Source organism: Oncorhynchus nerka, linkage group LG27 (genome assembly GCF_034236695.1).
Source record: "Oncorhynchus nerka isolate Pitt River linkage group LG27, Oner_Uvic_2.0, whole genome shotgun sequence".
Taxonomy (NCBI): Eukaryota; Metazoa; Chordata; class Actinopteri; order Salmoniformes; family Salmonidae; genus Oncorhynchus; species Oncorhynchus nerka.
In genome coordinates this window covers 76,193,770-76,216,269 of record NC_088422.1, presented here as the reverse complement: position 1 = coordinate 76,216,269, position 22,500 = coordinate 76,193,770, and the positions used below count along the sequence as shown (strand labels likewise).

The 22,500-nt window shown below is 47.9% G+C and overlaps 1 protein-coding gene across 1 annotated transcript in view; it reads right to left on the bottom strand.

The window, feature by feature from the left end:
* The window catches only part of LOC135565125 (transcription factor SOX-6-like), a 189,963-nt gene that overhangs the window by 123,331 nt on the left and 44,132 nt on the right, over window positions 1-22,500 (bottom strand). The window lies entirely within an intron of this gene.

The window sequence follows — 22,500 nt, the reverse complement described above, 5'->3', positions numbered from 1 at the left end:
TGGGTATCGGCCTAATTCTGCTCTGCATGCATTATTTGGTGTTCTACGTTGTACACGGAGGATATTTTTGCAAAATTCTGCGTGCAGAGTCTCAATTTGGTGTTTGTCCCATTTTGTGAAGTCTTGGTTGGTGAGCGGACCCCAGACCTCACAACCATAAAGGGCAATAGGCTCTATGACTGATTCAAGTATTTTTAGCCAAATCCTAATTGGTATGTTGAAATTTATGTTTCTTTTGATGGCATAGAATGCCCTTCTTGCCTTGTCTCTCAGAACGTTCACAGCTTTGTGGAAGTTACCTGTGGCGCTGATGTTTAGGCCAAGGTATCTATCTCTCTCTCTCTTACACTCCCCCGCTCCCTCTCTCTCTCTCTCTTACACTCCCCCGCTCCCTCTCTCTTACACTCCCCCGCTCTCTCTCTCTTTCTCTTACACTCCCCTGCTCTCTCTCTCTCTTACACTCCCCCGCTCCCTCTCTCTCTCTCTTACACTTCCCCGCTCCCTCTCTCTCTCTCTTACACTCCCCTGCTCTCTCTCTCTTACACTCCCCTGCTCCCTCTCTCTCTCTTACACTTCCCCGCTCCCTCTCTCTCTTACACTCCCCTGCTCCCTCTCTCTCTCTTACACTCCCCGCTCCCTCTCTTACACTCCCCCGCTCCCTCTCTCTCTCTCTCTCTCTTACACTCCCCCGCTCCCTCTCTCTCTCTCTCTCTCTCTACACTCCCCCGCTCCCCCTCTCTCTCTCTTACACTCCCTGCTCTTCTCTCTCTCTTACACTCCCCGCTCCCTCTCTCTCTCTTTACACTCCCCTGCTCCCTCTCTCTCTCTTACACTCCCCGCTCCCTCTCTCACACTCCCCCGCTCCCTCTCTCTCTCTTACACTCCCCCGCTCCCTCTCTCTCTCTCTTACACTCCCCCGCTCCCTCTCTCTCTTACACTCCCCCGCTCCCTCTCTCTCTCTCTTACACTCCCCCGCTCCTCTCTCTCTCTTACACTCCCCTGCTCCCTCTCTCTCTCTTACACTCCCCGCTCCCTCTCTCTCTCTCTCTTACACTCCCTGCTCCCTCTCTCTCTCTCTTACACTCCCCCGCTCCCTCTCTCTCTCTCTTACACTCCCCGCTCCCTCTCTCTCTCTTACACTCCCCCGCTCCCTCTCTCTCTCTCTTACACTCCCCGCTCCCTCTCTCTCTCTCTTACACTCCCCCGCTCCCTCTCTCTCTCTCTTACACTCCCCTGCTCCCTCTCTCTCTCTCTTACACTCCCCTGCTCCCTCTCTCTCTCTCTCTTACACTCCCCTGCTCCCTCTCTCTCTCTCTTACACTCCCCCGCTCCCTCTCTCTCTCTCTGAACGTGTAGAGGTCTGGGCCTTCTGGGTGATGCAGTTCCCAAAGTACCTTCTGTCACTGCCACTGCAGTTAAGCAAACTTTACAGCCAGTCAAGCCATCAACCAACACAGGCTATTCGCTGAGCAACAGTGGAGCTTTGTGGCTCCCCTCCCAGTTGACAGTAAGTTATGAGCCCTTTGTGAGCGCAGGGGAAGGAAAACAGAGATCGGAATTTGGCAGGAACATAATAATACAGAATTCTCCTGTCTGTGGAACCTGAAGTTTTCATGGAAACAATCAAGCATTGTTGGAGTAAAGAAAAGCGACTGACAGATGAAATATAGTGGGGGGCCCTTTTAGGAAAACAGTCAACAAAGCGCCATTCAGGCCAGGTCCTTTCTGTCATTTATAAAGATAACTTCTATGCACTTGAGAGTTTAGAGCAAAGAGTTCAGATTGAACAAACCAAGTGTAACATCTCCCACAGTCCACAGTGCACAGGGCTGTGGAGAGGACTGGGGGTGCCAAACAAGTAGGCTGGGGGGCTGCCAGGCATCACAAGGTTCCTAGAGATACACAATGAGTATATAGGGGACAGAGGGAGGAGAGAAGAGAAGGGGGAGAGGAGAGAAAAGGGGCCCCTGAAAAAACGCAGAGAGCCGCCCCAAAAGAGCAGGAACAATGGCTAATTATGAAGGAGTCATTTTGCAGGGGGACAGAAAAAGAGAGGGACAGTGGAGACACAGAATGGATTATGAAAGGAGGGGGGGGGGGGTATTCTTCTGCATGGCAGGAGAACTGTGGGCCTCAGTCTTTGGCCTGCTCCTTATGAGGTCATCACTGGCAGCCATTGCCCAGAAAAGTTTGGTTGGTACAACTGCCGTTTGGACATCTGGAATGTCGGCACACAGTGGCCTGCTTTCTCCGCAACTATCCTGATTCTTTTCTTTTCCAAAAATAGGACGCTTCGCCAGCGCTGGTCACTCAAATTGGAAAATGTACAGCGTCTAATGAAAAGAATAGCAGTTTTGTTCTCTTTTATTCTCATCTCATAAATGGGAATGAGGAAATGACCTTCAACGCTGCTTTGATTAAGCGGCTCTATTCTAGGGATTGGCTGGACAACAGCTCATTAGTTACAGTTAGTCCCACCCCTAATTCTTTGGGGATTTGTTTTCTTTCATTCTTTCTTTCTCTGTTTTTCTCTCACTCACTCATGAATTGAAAGAATTCATTGGGCGCGCAAACAAGGCACACAAATGTGTCCACCTTTGTCACTCTGGACGTTTTTCTCTATCTTAGTGCCTTGTATGTTCTCTGAAGGACGGAGGGAGGTTGAGAAACTGATGCCTCGGATAAAGGGAGGGAGCTACGTAGGGAGGGAAAGGGCCATATTCTGACAGTTGCAACGTTTCATGTGACACGTCAATCGGAAAATCCAAACAGGGGTAGTTCATTTGCTCCACGCAGATGAGACCATGTAGAAGGGACTGATGAATAGAGGTCAGGCAGGCCACACCTCACAGACATTGATTGCCGATTTAAACCACTGAAACCAATTCATTTGCCCTTGTTGAATAGAAAGCATGGTCAACAGTGTGTAACGCTGTGACAGGTCGGACGGGAGGGCCGAATAAAAGTGAGCGGCTAAACGAATGCTTGGCAGCCGGCTCTGTTTGGAGGTGGTTCAGAGTTATCCTGCTGACTGACAGCCCATACAGAGAAATAGAGGCTGCAAGGAGAAACGAGATCCGAGGAGCCAAACCAGAACCACCTGCCATTGATCTGAGTAATTGCCCCAAAATTTGGTTCACAGAAGACATGTACAGCCCCTGTTTTAGCAATGCTTCACTCACAGAGCGGCACGGAGAAAACCACTATAACTGAATGGGAAACACAGTCTAATAAAATCAGGGAGCTGACAGACATGGTTGAAGAGAAAAATGTGCAGTATATGCAGTCTGAGAGAACAGGCTCTGTACAGGATTAGCCGCTGACTGATACAGAAAATGTCTCACCAGTGGGCTGTTAACCATGTGTCTGACCACTGATACTTCGCTCAAACTCAGACTGCATTCATCTATTTGTCAAGGTGCCAGATAAAAAGACATGGTAGGCCTCTGTCGAAATATAAATATCACCGCAAATGATAAACTCACTGCAATCTATTACCTACAAAAACATCAAATAAGACTCCTTTCTGCCTGGTCAGCAGTGAGCAGGTTTTGATGTGGAAATGGGGCCATTATTTCTCCTCTCACTATCTCCATCACAGCCCCAGGCCTCTGGTAGTTTCTGGTAGTCAGAGGCAGTCATGTTGACTAACACCTTGGTGGGAGAGGTTTCTCTTCTTTCCTAGCAGACGCAGACCACGCATGCATCATGACAGGCTTTCAGAATGAAATCATGAACTAAATTGCTTTCTTAAAAAACCACAAGTGTGAGCCAGGGGTTTGTGTCTGTGTCTGGCCGGTGGCCACGTCCCTCTAGTTCCCAGGCAGCCGCTCAGGCAGCCTCTGCCCGGCTCTGTTGTGGTTCCCTGCTACCACATTCATTACGCTCAGCGCAGCCCGGCTCAGCCTCAGACTCGCTACACTGTGGTGGGGCTCACTCACTGGACCAGTAGGAAATCATCTGGTCATCTCAAACTACTCCTCCATTTCAGACGGCCCCGCTCCGCACAAAGAGGCCCTTTGTCCCAGGACGTTCACGACCACCCTTTAGATCTCAATCAGTGAATCAATCAAAAACATAGAAACAAATCTGCTTTTTTAGCTGGGGTTTTAAAGTCTGAAGGGGGTTGTCTGAAAGACTGACTCAACATTTCACAAATGTACACTGCTTTATTACCAAACAACAATCCCTACTGTCACTGACATCCCATAATGACACAAAGTTGCAGTTCCTAACAACACTTCAAACATTTTTTGGAACATCCCTAAAATAGCATTCTGGTGTGTCTAGCTGTGCCATGGAGGTTAACAGGGAAATGTAGTAGTCTGCATGTAGGCTATATCTCTTACAAACAAATGTTTAAAAGACTTGCTACTGAAAATGGAAAGCTGGGGGACAAAATCAACTGAAAAGTCAATATCCTAAAACACAGAGAGAGAGAGAGAGGGACACAGTAAAAGTATATTATGCAACAAACAAAAACAGAAGACAGGGCCGTGCTCTTTGGAAATACTGTCTCTATCTGACTCAAATAGACTTAAATAAGCAGCAAACAGAAAAAGGCAAATATCTGGTGAAGGCCGGACAAATAGTGGATAGTGATTGTAGCTGAGCTGAGCTGTAAGAGAGGATAACAAGACTCCAGTCCCCCACCTCCCCCCCGCCTCCGCCCTCCGCCCCGGCCCTCCGCCCCCGCCCTCCGCCCCTGCCCTCCGCCCCCGTCCTCCGCCCCCCCGCCCCTGTCCTCCGCCCCCGCCCTCCGCCCCTGCCCTCCGCCCCTGTCCTCCGCCCCCGGCCCTCCGCCCCTGTCCTCCGCCCCCGCCCTCCGCCCCCCCGGCCCGGCCCTCCGGCCCTCCGCCCCGGCCTCCGCCCCCTGTCCTCCGCCCCCGCTCGCCCTCCGCCACCTCCCCCCGCCGCCGCCCTCCGCCCCGGCCCTCCGCCCCCGCCCTCCGCCCCTGCCCTCCGCCCCGTCCTCCGCCCCGGCCCTCCGCCCCTGTCCTCCCCCGCCCTCCGCCCCGGCCCTCCGCCCCTGTCCTCCGCCCTCGCCCTCCGCCCCAGACCTCTGCCCCCGCCTCCGCCCCCGCCCTCCGCCCCTGTCCTCCGCCCTCGCCCTCTGCCCCCGGCCCTCCGCCCCAGACCTCTGCCCCCGCCCTCCGCCCCTGTCCTCCGCCCCGCCCTCCGCCCCTGTCCTCCGCCCTCGCCCTCTGCCCCCGGCCCTCCGCCCCCAGACCTCCGCCCCTGCCCTCCGGCCCCGGCCCTCCGCCCTCCGCCCCTGGGCCTCCACCCTCGCCCTCCGCCCCCAGACCTCCGCCCCCGCCCTCTGCCCCTGTCCTCCGCCCTCGCCCTCCGCCCCTGTCCTCCGCCCTCGCCCTCCACCCCGGCCCTCCGCCCCTGCCCTCCGCCCCTGGCCCTCTGCCCCCAGCCCTCTGCCCCCGCCCTCCGGCCCGGCCCTCCACCCCGGCCCTCTATCTGTCCTTCTCTCACTAGGCTCAAGGTAGCAGATGTGTCTTTCACAGCCTGTGGCGTGTGCAACCAATCTGCAAACAATAGCTGGGACTTGATAAAGGTCGACTGTCTGTCGCAACACACTGGTTAGGAGAGAGGTGAAAACGCAGAGTCCACACCATGCTGCAAACCCACGCCCTACAGCGGTTTCTCTTCTGACATGTCACTCTAGCCTAGCTATAGGTGTGACTGTGAAAGTGTGTGTGTGAGAGTTAGTGGGCCACTACCATGCTATTTAAGCCCGTCAGTAAGCCCATTACACCATTATAAGTCTGCCCGGCCATTGAGATAACAGGTGGTGTAAACATGGTGTAAACATGTACAACCCTATTAACCTAATAATAAACTAATAATAAACATGGAGCCGGCTACAGTGGCCACAGGTCCGTGTGTGAAAGCCGTCTCTGAGTCTTAAATACCACAGTCAGCCATGACAGAGAAACAGATACAGACACAGCCATGACCTCTGACACCACACCTCTCTCTTTGTCTGTACTGTAGACAGGACACTGGACAGGACCACAAGTTCAATCTGAGTTCATTATTGGTCAATGCCTGGAGTCAATGCAGTAATAGACATTAGAATGGCATTTCTCTTTATCTATTCCAGTAGACATCGACAGTATTACAGTAAGAGAACGCTGAAGTGACTGATGTTCAGAGAGAGAAAGTACTGTTGGCATCTCAGTTGATCTCTACACTGTAAATACGCTGCATTATTAATTGCATGACACACTGGTTCAATATGGATTGGATTTCACAATGCCAAAGTAAAAGCCATTGTGTGTGTGTGTGTGTGTGTGTGTGTGTGTGTGTGTGTGTGTGTGTGTGTGTGTGTGTGTGTGTGTGTGTGTGTGTGCGTGTGTGCGTACAGTGTGTGTGCATGTGTGTGATCAGTGTGTGTGTGTGTACAGTGTGTGTGTGGGTGTGTATGTACAGTGTGAGAGTACACTGAGTTTCTCCCAGGTTTATGACAGTAGTAATAAGCAAGCCTGCAGGCCTGCAAATAGACAAATGAGGAGGACTGGAATACATTATTAGAGCTCATCAATTATCTTTATACCAGAGCTGGAGTGATGGCTTAGTTTGTGTCGTCTCTTCTTAAAAACAATATAGAAAAATTATGAGTAAATATGATAATATTTTTTGAAGACAACAACAGATTTATTTACATAAAAAGGATAGATTATATTATTTTGAAATGAGTGGGTCGTTCCACAGATTATACAAAATTTAAAAAATGTCCTGTGATTAGGAAATGTGTCTTATCACAAAATGAGACATTTAGATATTTCTAATATGTAAAACCATTAACAACTATTCAGTTAGCATTGACCAACTATTCAGTTGTCTGTTCTCAGGCTGAACAAAGCCATGAAAATGACCTCTCCAGGTACTGTACTGTACGGTCTCGCAATATTCAGGATTGTGCAGCCATTTTAAAACGATGAAAAACACATTGCATTGAGCGATATGAAAGCATAATGTCCTACGGGTGTCAGTCAGCTCAACAGTGAGTGCAGCGGAGAGACCATGTCAGGGTAAATATTTAACAGGAAGCCATTTAAACCAATAGAACTGCAGGAGAGTGAGGAACCAACGCATGTCAGGAGACATAGGCTGTCCTAGACTAGGGGACTGCTTTGTACAGACACAATGAATAGGAGAGGAAGCACTGATCTGTCCACTGCATTCATCTATTATAAATGCACGTTGCCCTCACACTGTGTAGTTAAATATATACAGTTGAAGTCAAAAGTTTACATACACTTAGGTTGGAGTCACTAAAACTTGTTTTTCAACCACAAAAAAAATATTGTTAACAAACTATAGTTTTGGCAAGTCGGTTAGGACATCTTGTCATTTTTCCAACAATTGTTTACAGACAGATTATTTCACTTATAATTCACTGTATCACAATTCCAGTGGGTCAGAAGTTTTCATAAACTAAGTTGACTGTGCCTTTAAACAGCTTGGAAAATTCCAGAAAATTATGTCATGGCTTTAGAAGCTTCTGGTAGGCTAATTGACATCATTTGAGTCAATTGGAGGTGTACCTGTGGATGTATTTCAAGGCCTTCCTTCAAACTCAGTGCCTCTTTGCTTGACATCATGGGAAAATCAAAAGAAATCAGCCAAGACCTCAGAAAAGAAATTGTAGACCTCCACAAGTCTGTTTCATCATTGGGAGACATTTCCAAATGCCTGAAGGCATCATGTTGATCTGTACATACATTAGTACGCAAGTATAAACACCATGGGACCACGCAACCGTCATACCGCTCAGGAAGGAGACGCGTTCTGTCTCCTAGAGATGAACGTACTTTGGTGTGAAAACTGCAAATCAATCCCAGAACAACAGCAAAGGACCTTGTGGGGACAAAGATGGACCTCTGGTCTGATTAAACAAAAATAGAACTGTTTGGCAATAATGACCATCATTATGTTAGGAGGAAAAGGGGGGATGCTTGCAAGCCGAAGAACACTATCGCCACGGTGTGCTTTGCTGCAGGTGGGACTGGTGCACTTATGTGGAAATATTGAAGCAACATCCCAAGACATCAGTCAGGAAGTTAAAGCTTGGTCGCAAATGGGTCTTCCAAATGGACAATGACCCCAAGCATAATTCCGAAGTTGTGGCAAAATGGATTAAGGACAACAAAGTTGAGGTATTGGAGTGGCCATCTCAAAGCCCTGACCTCAATCATATAGAAAATTTGTGGGCAGAACTGAAAAGGCGTGTGCGAGCAAGGAGGTCTACAAACCTGACTCAGTTACACCAGCTCTGTCAGGAGGAATGGGTCAAAATTCACCCAACTTATTGTGGGAAGCTTGTGGAAGGCTACCCGAATCATTTGACCCAAGATAAACAATTTAAAGGCAATGCTACCAAATACTAATTGAGTGTATGTAAACTTCTGACCCACTGGGAATGTTAGTTAAAGAAATAAAAGCTCAAATAAATCATTCTCTCTACTGTTATTCTGACATTTCACATTCTTAAAATAAAGTGGTGATTCTAACTGACCTAAGACATGGAATTTTTACTTGGGTTAAATGTCAGGAATTGTGGAAAAACTGAGTTTAAATGTATTTGGCTAAGGTGTATGTAAACTTCCGACTACAACTGTATATGGTACTGTAACTATGTATCTGAATGTGTAGAAATGCTGCGTATGAGGAGTGTATGTGTGACTGTGTGTGTGCGTGTGTGTGCGGTGCACGAGGATGTGTGTCTTTATCTTTGTTCTGTGGAAGGACTTCCCTGGGCTCCTGCAGTGTAATGTACAAATCCCCTGGAAGACATCAGTCAGCCAGCCAGCCAGTCAGCCAGCCAGCCAGTCAGTCAGCCAGCCAGCCAGTCTAAGAACAGGCCAGCCGGCTATAAATGGCAGGTACAGCTCACAAGCTAAAAATAAAGGGGGTCTGTGTTTTTTAGGAATGGTGTTCCTGAATTAAACACAACAGGTGCCAAACACTAAATCAGAACGGCTTTGCCTCAGGCTTAATGTGAAAAACAAATGAACGTCAAAGCAAGGGGAGAGTTAGCTAACTCCTGAATAATGAATAAGAGTAAGACCGACTCATGTTTGGCCCATCACTTAACTAGTCTCGGCACGTAACAGAGTGTCTCGCTAGATCTGTTTGTCTCTTTCTGTCTCTGACTACCTGTGTAATGCGTATCATGAAATGAACCACATTACAGAATTGAACATCTAAGAATGTCAGGAGAAGATTAAATTCTGGGAGAGGGAGAGAGATCATGTGCTGTGGCTTAGAGGCCCATCTGTACCTCTGTCAATAACTCCACACAGCAGAGGGTCTGGAAAGGAGACATCTCTAAAAGCTTTCTCTGAATCTGTCAAAATGTTCCACTTCCCCTTTCCGATGTGGCAGTCAGTCAGTCCCTGTGAAGTAGCTGTCTCTCCTCTCTTCCACTCAGAGCCACTCGGGGATTGCATCACGGCAGGGCAGGGCGTGAGACCATGGCAGTCACAAACAGTAAGACCGTGGGCCTGCCAGTCTGGGGGAAAATACCTCATGTTGAATGATTCATAAACACCCTGGCTGTGTGTGTCTGTGTGTTGACGTGGCTGGCCAGTAGATAGAGCTCCATGCTGTGGGAGAGTGGGAGCCCTGGCTGTGTGTGTCTGTGTGTTGACGTGGCTGGCCAGTAGATAGAGCTCCATGCTGTGGGAGAGTGGGATCCCTGGCTGTGTGTGTCTGTGTGTTGACGTGGCTGGCCAGTAGATAGAGCTCCATGCTGTGGGAGAGTGGGAGCCCTGGCTGTGTGTGTCTGTGTGTTGACGTGGCTGGCCAGTAGATAGAGCTCCATGCTGTGGGAGAGTGGGAGCCCTGGCTGTGTGTGTGTGTTGACGTGGCTGGCCAGTAGATAGAGCTCCATGCTGTGGGAGAGTGGGATCCCTGGCTGTGTGTGTCTGTGTGTTGACGTGGCTGGCCAGTAGATAGAGCTCCATGCTGTGGGAGAGTGGGAGCCCTGGCTGTGTGTGTCTGTGTGTTGACGTGGCTGGCCAGTAGATAGAGCTCCATGCTGTGGGAGAGTGGGAGCCCTGGCTGTGTGTGTCTGTGTGTTGACGTGGCTGGCCAGTAGATAGAGCTCCATGCTGTGGGAGAGTGGGAGCCCTGGCTGTGTGTGTGTGTTGACGTGGCTGGCCAGTAGATAGAGCTCCATGCTGTGGGAGAGTGGGATCCCTGGCTGTGTGTGTCTGTGTGTTGACGTGGCTGGCCAGTAGATAGAGCTCCATGCTGTGGGAGAGTGGGAGCCCTGGCTGTGTGTGTCTGTGTGTTGACGTGGCTGGCCAGTAGATAGAGCTCCATGCTGTGGGAGAGTGGGAGCCCTGGCTGTGTGTGTCTGTGTGTTGACGTGGCTGGCCAGTAGATAGAGCTCCATGCTGTGGGAGAGTGGGATCCTGGCTGTGTGTGTCTGTGTGTTGACGTGGCTGGCCAGTAGATAGAGCTCCATGCTGTGGGAGAGTGGGAGCCCTGGCTGTGTGTGTCTGTGTGTTGACGTGGCTGGCCAGTAGATAGAGCTCCATGCTGTGGGAGAGTGGGAGCCCTGGCTGTGTGTGTCTGTGTGTTGACGTGGCTGGCCAGTAGATAGAGCTCCATGCTGTGGGAGAGTGGGAGCCCTGGCTGTGTGTGTCTGTGTGTTGACGTGGCTGGCCAGTAGATAGAGCTCCATGCTGTGGCTGTGCTGTGTCCACTGCCTCCACAGTGAAGTGCAGCAGTCTAGCTCTGGCTGGTTACAACTGGGACCAACAGCTACAGCCTCTCTGGCATCAGGCCAGTGCGCACGGACACACGCAAACACCCACACGCACACACACACAAAAACACACAGACAAAAACACACACACAGAGGGAGAAACAAGGCATATCATAATATGCCTGTGTGTTTTTTAATGGAGTTCGCCCCTTACTAACGGCTATTATCCCTGACTAATGGCATACACTGGGCCTCTCTCATTACTGAAGTGGCTCTTTACCGGGGACCCTTGTTTCATACAGTTAGAGTTAATGCATTATGAACAGCCCACCAAGAGTAAGCAGCGATCTGCATATTCAATAACTTCCGTAATTATATGCGCCATTCATCAGATGGGATCTGATGGCAGGGGAAGAGGGGAAAAGAGAGGAGCAGAGAGGTCTGATTCCTGGAGGACAGAAGTCTAATCACAAAACTAACATGATAATTGAAATCTAAATTGAAAGGCTTGGCTCACACAGAGAGTATTTCAGGAGTAGATTGTGGAGAAATTGGTGGCTGGAGAGATGAGGGAAAGAAAAAGAAAGAAAGGGAGAGATAAAGAGAGGGAGAGATAAAGAGAGGGAGAGATAGAGAGAGGGAGAGATAAAGAGAGGGAGAGATAAAGAGAGGGAGAGATAAAGAGAAGGAGAGATAAAGAGAGGGAGAGATAAAGAGAAGGAGAGATAAAGAGAGGGAGAGATAAAGAGAGGGAGAGATAAAGAGAGGGAGAGAGAGAGAAACAGAAAGAGATACGGGGAAAGAGGCCATATTAATGGAGACTGTAAAACTGCCACACTGTCAATGTGTTCAGGGTAGTGGTATTGCTGACTTATGGGTATAGGGGGCAGTGTACTAGCAGCAGTGTCCATAGCACAACTACAGTAAGAGAATCATGTCTCTCCTCAGCAGGGCCAAGACTGTTTCTGGAGAATGTACGTCAGCACGAACGCGGCACAATATTCCAAGTTGTCACAGTTGGCCTTTTCTGCCTGAATGGCCCTGTTTCTCTGAATGTAGTTTCCTGTTTTAAGAGGTAAATGTGAGGTACCTAACTTCTCGATTCTGCTTGCATAACGTGCCCATTGTTTGATGTGAGAGGAGACATTTTCTACATTGCATGGGATGTAAAGGACCTCAATTCACCTCCAAAGTCCATAATCACATCAGCTATTTATAGAAGCTTTTTAAGGAGACACTAAGCATCAAATCAAAGCAGATATGGAGAAATTAAACAGTTAAATGCATGTTTTTTTGGTGAAAAATATCCATAATTCTAAGTGAGAAAAGCGCAGCTTTTCTCATCCATTGAGCGACACCTGTGTTTGAAGTTTTGTAAAGAGGCCATCCTTGTGTTCCACTGACTGAGGACACACAGTTTTTCTCCCCAACACATTCTGTCCAATTAAAGATAATCTTATCAACAATCTCGTTTCAGATACTTGCGATCAGGAATGAGTCTGTGATGAGACTTGACTGGGTCATTGGAAAACAGCTTTCCTTAGAGGACTCTGTGGACAGTTTGGCATTGTGTGGTAAGAAAAGCCTAAAGGGAGAAATGAACCCATCTACCCCAGCCAGTCCTCTGTCCCTCCCGTCCTCCTCTCTCCTTCCCTGCTCTGCTATTTCTCCAGACTCTGGATTCATATTCCGCCCTCAATAACAGTTAATTAGTAATGCCAAATTCATTAACCCGTACTGCTGTATCAGTGGCCTGGGCCATAAATTAGCTTAATGTGGGCAGACATATTGCAGCTGTAATAAGGGACATAAAACGTAAAGAGAAACACATAGGCCTGTAGATCATAGACGGTTATAACTCTGCAGTGGTTTAGGAGGACCCACTCTGGTCCAGACAGAGTATTCAGCTATCACATCAGCTCTTTGTGCTTTCTCTCTCCTCACAGGAACTTTTATACGACGATTCAAATAAAAAGGCGACACACAGTATATCAACCGTGTGTTTTCATTACTACCGTAACTCCTCAGGTTTTGGCAATTGAGTTATTGCATTGGTTTGCTTTTATCATTTGCCGTATATAATTATGTGAAAGACTGTGTTAAGATATCATGTGTACCTGTTAGTACTAGGCATGGAATAGATCCTCTAACTCCTAGGGTGTGTTTGTGTAGAGTGATCATCCAAGAGGGAACGTTGTTATCAGAGCAGTGTGTAGACTAGAGGTGCCAGAAACCAAATAGAGAAGCCGTGCGTTCCCCTCTCCTGCTGCACGGGGAAGAGGGAACAGGGATGGGAAAAGGCTGGAGGCACTTCAAGTAGCTTCTGACAGATCTTTCTAATTGGAGAGTTATTTTTCCTCCAAGTCTCTGGTATAAATCTAGTTTGTGTTTATTTAGAGTCAGTAAGGGAACAAGTAGGTTTTGGCCGTGTGGCATGTTCCCTCTCTCTCTCTCTTTCCCTAAACCGTCTCACGTCCCTCATACAGACCCTTTCTCTCGCTCTCTCTTCTCTCTCTATCCCTCCAGTTAGTGTGACTGACGTGTCTGTGTTGAGCACATGGAAGCAGCACAAAACAAACTGCTATTGTAAAAAGGGATGATGACTTCGGCTGTCCTTGGATTACATGGTGACCTTTCCGCTGTCCTATCCCCCAGTGGGCTCGTCTAACAGCTCACACCGAAGAGCCTATTAGGCCTGGATTCCACGCCGTTGTTAGAAAGGGTCTTGTCCTTTCAGAACACTCTCTCTCTTGCTTTCTATTTTTTCAAGCCAAGGTGGTGGAGGAACACAAGTCCATTGTTCCCTCGCAGATGGAAGTTGGAGTTACTACGGCAACAGCTCTAATCCTTCTTTTTCCCACCTTTCTTCATATTAATGGCCTTTCAAGTGCTACCTTTTAAGTCAGTGGCCAGCGTTCCGCGAGCACAGCTCCCTCGCCTTAATTACATTTGATTCTATTCGTACGTAGACAACATGATGAGCTAATCGAAATGTGCTAAATAATGATGTACTGTGAGCAACTATTCCTTATCCTGAGGCCTGGTCTAAGAATAACAATAATGAGGCCGTTATTAAGGATCTGACTTTAAAATGCTGCCCTGCCACCAAAACAGAGAGCATAATTGTTCTGGTGTTGTCCACACAATCAACAACTCATTGTTGTGGACTTGAGAACTAAGGGAGCAGAGAATGGGTCCCATAATGATTGGTCTGTGCTGCCATGCAGGCCCTGTATAGAATTGTCCACAGAAGAATGTCCTTGATAGACTGCTGATTTGTTGAAAGTGGTGTGAATGAAGACAACTGTCTGGCTTTTTAGAAAAATGTCCTCTTTTTGTCTGTTTCTCTCACCGCTCAAATAGCCACCAAGCCTCATTAGAGCAGGACCATTCATATGGTGAAAGGCTGGGAGTCACACAGACCCTTCTGAGAGGACATGGAGAGTAGCAGCTAGCTAGATGCTTAAACAGGCCCAGCTCTACTCCTTTCACTCATCTCTCCCTGAGGAAAGGGAAATGGCTCTATGGTCAGCCTTAAAAAACAGAGAAACACTCCTAACTAACATGTCAAAAAGGTTTCTTTAAGCAATATTAATAATCATGGAGAATAACATCAACTCAATGCGGCTGAGATGTGTTATCTTGATTAGATTCCAGCACATTTAAAAAGCTAGGAATTGTAGGTATATATAAATATTCAGCTTTAATCACAATCATATTGAGGTTAATAAACACTAACAGCGAAGGTGATAATTGTAGATTAAGTTGTAAGGGCTGAAAGAAACGTTAAGTGAGATGTTTTGTGTCTACATTTAACGGGTGAAAGCTCAGTGGGGTTGTCCAAACGAGGAGCTGCACCTTTTAAATGTGCTCCATTGTGAGGCAGGGGAGAGCAAGGGAGAGCAGGGGAGAGGAGAAGGAATGCTAAGTGGGCCCCTTTGCCTAGTCAACCTTCAGTGGGTTGCATTTATCTTCATCTTGTTAGACTAAATGAATTAACAATCTCCGTGTTACACACTTTCTCCTTTCATTACATCAAATAATGTGAGAGATGCAGGAGGAGGTCCTCTCTACTGGGATTAGCCAGGGACTGTTACAGATCTCTCTCTCTCTCTCACACACACACACACACACACACACACACACACACACACACACACACACACACACACACACACACACACATAATCTGCCAAAATATAATCACATGTTCTTCATAAATATGCAGCTAAATTGAAACACTGCTTCTCTAAAACAAAGCTGGCTTCTAATGTGAGTAAGAACAGATCCTATTCCACTAAAATACATTGTGCACTAACTGTATAATTTAGTGAATTCTTTCACTTTGTTGCAGACGTACTGCTCTGCATGTGAGATTTAAACAGAATGTCATTATTTTCTAAGACAGTACAAAGGCTCCATGCTACATTATTAATATAAAGTGAACCTGTTTAAAGTTCTCCCTGATGTATTTTTCACAATGACTATTCCTCTGCCTGCATCAGCGCGCATTAACAACCAGCATTATTTTCTAAACTGAAAATGGGGGATTGGTACTTTTACAGCTATTGCATGAGTCAAAACAAGAAGTGATGACTCATTAGTGTAAAATAATGATTAGTTTGTCCAGCGGTATTTTAGTGAATGACTCAGATATGAAATGTGAAAAGTCACCTTAGACATCTGCCCCTGAAATGTGAAAAGTCACCTGAGACATCTGCCCCTGAAATGTGAAAAGTCACCTTAGACATCTGCCCCTGAAATGTGAAAAGTCACCTGAGACATCTGCCCCTGAAATGTGAAAAGTCACCTTAGACATCTGCCCCTGAAATGTGAAAAGTCACCTGAGACATCTGCCCCTGAAATGTGAAAAGTCACCTTAGACATCTGCCCCTGAAATGTGAAAAGTCACCTGAGACATCTGCCCCTGAAATGTGAAAAGTCACCTTAGACATCTGCCCCTCTGTCAGAGCAGAAGTGGAACTTCTGGGCCACACAGCTGGGGAGACGACTGAGTTTAATAGACAACATGTCCTTTCAGAGTACTACACAGAAATAGATGTATTAATGAGGCACAAGGCAGAGTTGCTGTCATACTTTCACATAATTGCACTGACAGAGCCCCCTTTGACCCAATTCAGTTGCTTAAGAAAATATGTGGTGCTAGCTACACTGAAGAAACATGGTCCGTCTCCCATACCCCTCCCCTCCCATTCTCTCTCTCTCTCCCTCCGACCTTCCCTCCCCAGGACACAACAAGCCGTGGCCAAGCAAAAGGCCAAACCCTTAAAGGCAAAGCCTGCCTTTAATCTTGGCCTGATTGTTGAGGCCTCTGTCCTCCAATCACCCGAGCATGTGTGCGTGATATCGTTCCACTGGCACTTCTCATTTAATTAAAACAGACAGTGACAGAAGGATGTGGATTAGGAACTGTAATGATGCATTTACTTAGATGAATCGCAGTGTTCTCTCAGAGTACTGATTTCGACAAAGAACAAAAGGAAATTGCTACGAAAGAGGCTAGCAGTCAAAGGTCATGTTTTGTCTATGTGGATCGATGTGGGTCTTCAAGTTATTGGGCTGTAAGAATCTCAGTTGGATTTAAGAGGTGTTGCTTTCTTCAGCCCTCCCCCACCCTCTGTTCAGCTAGATATCTGCCCAACTGGTGCTGCTTCAACAGGTGGCTGGAGTCAAACACAATCATCCACTCTGTAGCATTAGTGGCCCAGTGGAAATGAATAGAGGCAACATACCTTCAATAATCCAACACATGCCTGACTATGATCCCCAGCCTCCGGCCAACACTGAAGTTGTAACACTCACTACGCCTTGGAAACGGAGGCTACATGCAAATTAAGTAGAAGAGTCTATTTAAGGACATTTCTAATAAATGTGATTTTTTTAAAGATATATGTTTGATTTGTGTATGTGTATTCTAGATGAGGTAGCCCAGATAGTTTTTGTGCTATATTTGGAATTAAATGGCTCTACCGCCTCTTAAATCTCACTTCATTCTGTGCTGGAATATTGACTGAGATTTATTTCTTCTCATCTGACGTCTTTTTACTGTTGTCTGTGTTGAGAGTAAGGACACTCAATAGTAACCTTTCAAGATACTAATGGGGTATTTTAAAATAGGATCTAAAGCAATGTTATATCCATGGCATTATCACGTCCTTTATTTTACCGGGTTCCAACCGTTCTGAGGGGGAAAATGCTGTTCATTTAATGAAATAAATGACCTTTTGAAAAAAAGAATCAAAGAGGATTCATTAGCTTTACTAAAGTTTGGCTGACAGCAGCTTTGAAAGGCAGATCCTGCTGCTGCTGCGTCTTTTAACGAGGCACCATTAATTAGGCTGCAACATTCAAGCCTGGAGAAAGAGAGGAAAGAAGAGCCAATGGCGAATATACTCACTTATTGACTTCCTCTGTGTTATAACAGCACAAATTCTTAAATACAATCACAGGATGGGTTTAAAAGAAAAATAGTGTCAAGGTTTAATTTTTGGGGACTTTGCGGTGGAGTACAAACACACACGCACACAACAGGAAACAGTACATAACAAACCAAGCCCCACCCTTGACCCCCACCCCACCTGTCCTGGCCATGAGTCTAGAAGAGGGGGGCAGACAAAAGCATGCAGTACAAACACGGAAACCCTAATTTGAGAGGCACAGTACCCAGGGGTGAGATGGGGGGGAGGGGCATCGCTACACATCTGTGTGTGAGGTTAGAGTGGAAAATGCTTTCAGTCTGACTATGGAGTGTGTTGGGTATCAGTGTGAGTATGCCACGGAGAACGCTGTAGAGGGGGAAAGGTGGAAGTGACTATTTTACACTCACAACACACAGCTGGGGTGGATTCCCAGACACACAACCCTCCCACTGACCCCACCCAGCCAGGGAGGAACGTGATCTAAGGCTAGGTGTCGGGAGCTGGAGCTGTGAAGGGACAGATGAGTTTAGCCCCTGACCCCCTGACCCACGACTTTACAACAACAACTCAAAAAGAAACTAACCTCAGTAAAAAGCTGCTACGAAGAAAGCCCTCCATGTCAGCGTGTGGGGTTCTGCGGCAGGAGAAATACATAGAGAACCATTTTAACACTGAAAAAAAGCAACATGAAAAAAACACAGAGCAATGCATGCATCTTTCTCTTCTAATAAGGTATGCCTTTAATTAAGGCAGTGTGGAGGATAGGAAGCTCATCCTCTCCTCTGCATTGACGTCATTACTTCTAGTCTTTCCTCAGAGTGGGGAGTGGATTTGCATACAGCAAGGGCCTGATGATGTGTTTGCAACAAATAAACCCTTTCCTATTGATCCTAGCGCAGCCTTCTTCCTAGGCTCTCTCCAGAGTGACACATACATTTCTGTAATCACTGATCCCAGACCAGCCTCTGGCAGGGCTCAGAGTGGTAGGAGGAGCAGCCAGAGGTGGTCCAGCTGTGTGGCGAGGGCTCTGTGGCTCCTAGGAGCCCCACCACAGGGGCCCGATGCTGGGACATGCACCGCCAAGGAGGCGGGAGGGTGTGGTTCACAATGTCACTGTTCGGAGAGGTCGTTCAGAAGCCTCTGTTATTGGTCTTCAGAATATATACTGTATGTACAGTATATTGTGATTTTGGACTGCTGTGTGCTTCTCTTTAAGCACTATCATCAACATATTATTACAGAAAACTAATTGGGAGCGGAGCCGTGGGGTGGAGGGAGCCACGAGCTTCCCTCTCTGACAATGGTAAAGTCAGCAGAAATAAATATGTACAAGTCATCACACCCATTCATAGAAAGACACAGTGTAGTTTCAGCTTGTTATTCAATTGTCTCGGTATTACACATCATCACATCCCTGTCCTGTAAAATGTCTCAGCAGCATCTGATCAGCCAAGAGCTGAAGCTGGAGTGAGCTTTTCAAAACCCATGTTAGAAAACGCAATACTCAGTAGCGGCAAAGACAAAAAACCTGCTGAAACTAATGAGTGTTTTCTCCTGCTGTAACAGTCGACTCCCTTTGCAGACGTCATCATAAATAACACACATCAGATCAAAAGAGACCCAGCATCTTGGCCCTAAATGCTTTCAGTTTTTGGGACATGAGTGTAATTTGCTCTCCTCTCCTCTCCTCTCCTCTCCTCTCCTCTCCTCTCCTCTCCTCTCCTCTCCTCTCCTCTCCTCTCCTCTCCTCTCCTCCAGTGAGGCTGTGGAGACAAAGCCACTGAGAGAATGGAAAGAGTGACAGGACCAAGGACACTGTGCCTTTCAGGCTAGCCTGGCCAGCACTTAGCAGGGCGGTGGACCCGCGAGACCCAGTGGGCTCAGCCGACACTTTCCTCACAATCAGGTGTCTGAGGAGGGCGTTAGGCCAGTGGCACTGCTCGGCTCTGCTCCCCGCTCCACTACACTCAGCCCTGCTCTGCTCTGTTCCCCACTCTACTCAGCCCTGCTCTTCTCAGAGCACATAATACCAACATCACACCAGTGACAACGTGAGAAAACAACAGTCAAATCATGCCGAACCGATCAAGCGTGTCTCCTCACCACTCTGAGAAGTGTTAAAAACACACACACTTCTCTCTGCACCTCCTCTCACTCTCTCTCTCTCTCTCTCTCTCTCTCTCTCTCTCTCTCTCTCTCTCTCTCTCTCCTCTCTTTCTCAGTCTTCTCTCTCTCTCTGTCTCTCTCTCCTCTCTTTCTCAGTCTTCTCTCTCTCCTCTCTGTCTCTCTCTCCTCTCTTTCTCAGTCTTCTCTCTCTCTCTGTCTCTCTCTCCTCTCTTTCTCAGTCTTCTCTCTCTCTCTCTGTCTCTCTCTCTTCCCTCTTTCTCAGTCTTCTCTCTCTCCTCTCTGTCTCTCTCTCCTCTCTTTCTCAGTCTTCTCTCTCTCTCTCTGTCTCTCTCCTCTCTTTCTCAGTCTTCTCTCTCTCTCTCTCTCTCCTCTCTTTCTCCTCTCTCTCCTCTCTTTCTCCTCTCTCTCTCTCTCCTCTCTTTCTCAGTCTTCTCTCTCTCCTCTCTCTCTCTCCTCTCTTTCTCAGTCTTCTCTCTCTCCTCTCTCTCTCTCCTCTCTTTCTCCTCTCTCTCTCTCCTCTCTTTCTCCTCTCTGTCTCTCTCTCCTCTCTTTCTCAGTCTTCTCTCTCTCTGTCTCTCCTCTCTTTCTCCTCTCTCTCTCTCTCCTCTCTTTCTCAGTCTTCTCTCTCTCCTCTCTCTCTCTCTCTCTCTCCTCTCTTTCTCAGTCTTCTCTCTCTCTCTCCTCTCTTTCTCTCTCTCTTCTCTCTCTCTCTCCTCTCTTTCTCTCTCTCTTTTCTCTCTCTCTCTCTCTCTCTCTCTCCTCTCTTTCTCAGTCTTCTCTCCATCTCATCTTTAGTAAGGGGACTGACTCGAACACAGAGAGACACATGACACATAACTGCATAATAGACCGTCATCATGTGCCACAAACCCACGTTTGGAGTTTAGATTCCTTGATAACAGGTTAGCAAGACAGGCAACAAGGCTATGGAAATCCACAGGAAACTTAAACTAACCTAGATAAAAACCCACTGAGTGATTGGACAGTGAGCCATAGAGGCTAGGTTCCTTTGTCATGACACTGAATGCATGTCTCATGCTTTAGTGGCTCCACAACATAGTCTTCAGCAAGCTCACAGTCTAGCAGAGGACCAGCCTGCCACCAGGACAGGAAGTGCCAATACAGAAGGGCCTGTTTCTCTCTATCTCTGTCTGTCTGCCTGTCCGTCTCTCTATCTCTGTCTGGCTGCCTGTCCATCTCTATCTCTCTGTCTCTCTACCTGCCTGTCTCCTTCCCTCTGTCTGTCTGCCTGTCTCTATCTCTCTGTCTCTCTACCTGCCTGTCTCCTTCCCTCTGTCTGTCTGTCTGCCTGTCCGTCTCTATCTCTCTGTCTCTCTACCTGCCTGTCTCCTTCTCTCTGTCTGTCTGCCTGTCCGTCTCCATCTCTCTGTCTGTCTACCTGCCTGTCTCCTTCTCTCTGTCTGTCTGCCTGTCCGTCTCTATCTCTCTGTCTGTCTACCTGCCTGTCTCCTTCTCTCTGTCTGTCTGCCTGTCCGTCTCTATCTCTCTACCTGCCTGTCTCCTTCCCTCTGTCTGTCTGCCTGTCTATATCTCTCTGTATCTCTACCTGCCTGTCTCCTTCCCTCTGTCTGTCTGCCTGTCTCTATCTCTCTGTCTCTCTACCTGCCTGTCTCCTTCCCTCTGTCTGTCTGCCTGTCCGTCTCTATCTCTCTGTCTCTCTACCTGCCTGTCTCCTTCCCTCTGTCTGTCTGCCTGTCCGTCTCTATCTCTCTGTCTGTCTACCTGCCTGTCTCCTTCCCTCTGTCTGTCTGCCTGCCTGTCTCTATCTCTCTGTCTCTCTATCTGCCTGTCTCCTTCCCTCTGTCTGTCTGCCTGTCCGTCTCTATCTCTCTGTCTGTCTGCCTGCCTGTCTCTATCTCTCTGTCTCTCTACCTGCCTGTCTCCTTCCCTCTGTCTGTCTGCCGATCCGTCTCTATCTCTCTGTCTCTCTACCTGCCTGTCTCCTTCCCTCTGTCTGTCTGCCTGTCCGTCTCTATCCCTCTGTCTGTCTGCCTGCCTGTCTCCTTTAATCTGCATCTCTCTCGCTGCTTGGCCACATTCTGTTACTGTTTCACAACTATCTTTCTCCTTCTCTCTTTTTCTCTCCTCTCTTTTTTGTCTCTCTGCCTGTGTTTCCTCAGCAGAGTGCGCTGTGTAAAACTCCATTGTGGTAATGGAGGCAACTGAAGTACGTCGCTCTATGGAAGTAAAGATACGGTTTGGAGACCGTATTCAGGAACAAGTGACTGAGCCACATTGTATTTGCTCCTCTCCATATAATCCATAAAGAAAACAGGGGAGCCTTGATTTTTAAACTAAGAGCAGTCCACATTTCAAGGGTAGCGTTTTGGTGAATGAGAAATAGGGAGGATAGACATCCGTGTTAAAAGACAGCTAGCGCTGGGCTCACGGCAGCCTTTTCGAAGAACGGACCTCTGCCAAAAGCTGCCTCTGCCCAACCAACTCTCACCATCTGCAGTAAATGTGCTCCATTAAAGCAGCACCATATGGACAACAAGCTAGCTATTAACACAGCATCAGCACGTCCCCCTAACCTAGCACAGATTTCAAAATCCAGTCAAATTGACTGCTGAATTAATGCACCACCACAGCCATGTGGGTCTTGGCATGGAGCACTGCTCCCAGCCTTCAGTCATTAACAGCCCAGGCCAGCTTAGAGCTGAGCAGAGCTGAGCCCAGCGGAGAGAGAGACACAGCGGCCACCTACAGACAGACTCTACGACACCATGTCTGACCTGGTCACTAGAAAGTGACTTTTAGTTAATGGGAGAGTCTAGCTATAACCTATGCCTACATGTCAGCCCAGGCAGTTGAGAGAGGAGAAGGGAAAAGAGGAGTGAGAGGACCGATGTATCCAGGGGGACATGGAGGAAACAGGACCATGTCCCAGACAACTCTGGATAGTACAGGGAGCAGCAGTAGTCAATAGGCTGAGGGCTTGGTACTGTCTGTGTCTCAGTTCTTCCACAGTGATGGAGGAGAGGAGAGGAGACTGCTCCCTAGCTGCGTGATGACGTAGAGCCAAGATGGCACTGATTAACCAGGGTGTGGGGACGTTAATTCCTCTGGGCCAGGCGGCCATGTTGACGCCTCTCCTCCTCTCTGAGTCATGGGGGGACCCACCCACCGCTCACAAAGCTCTCCTCTCTTCTCCCAGAGCATGACGCCACGGCTGCCTGC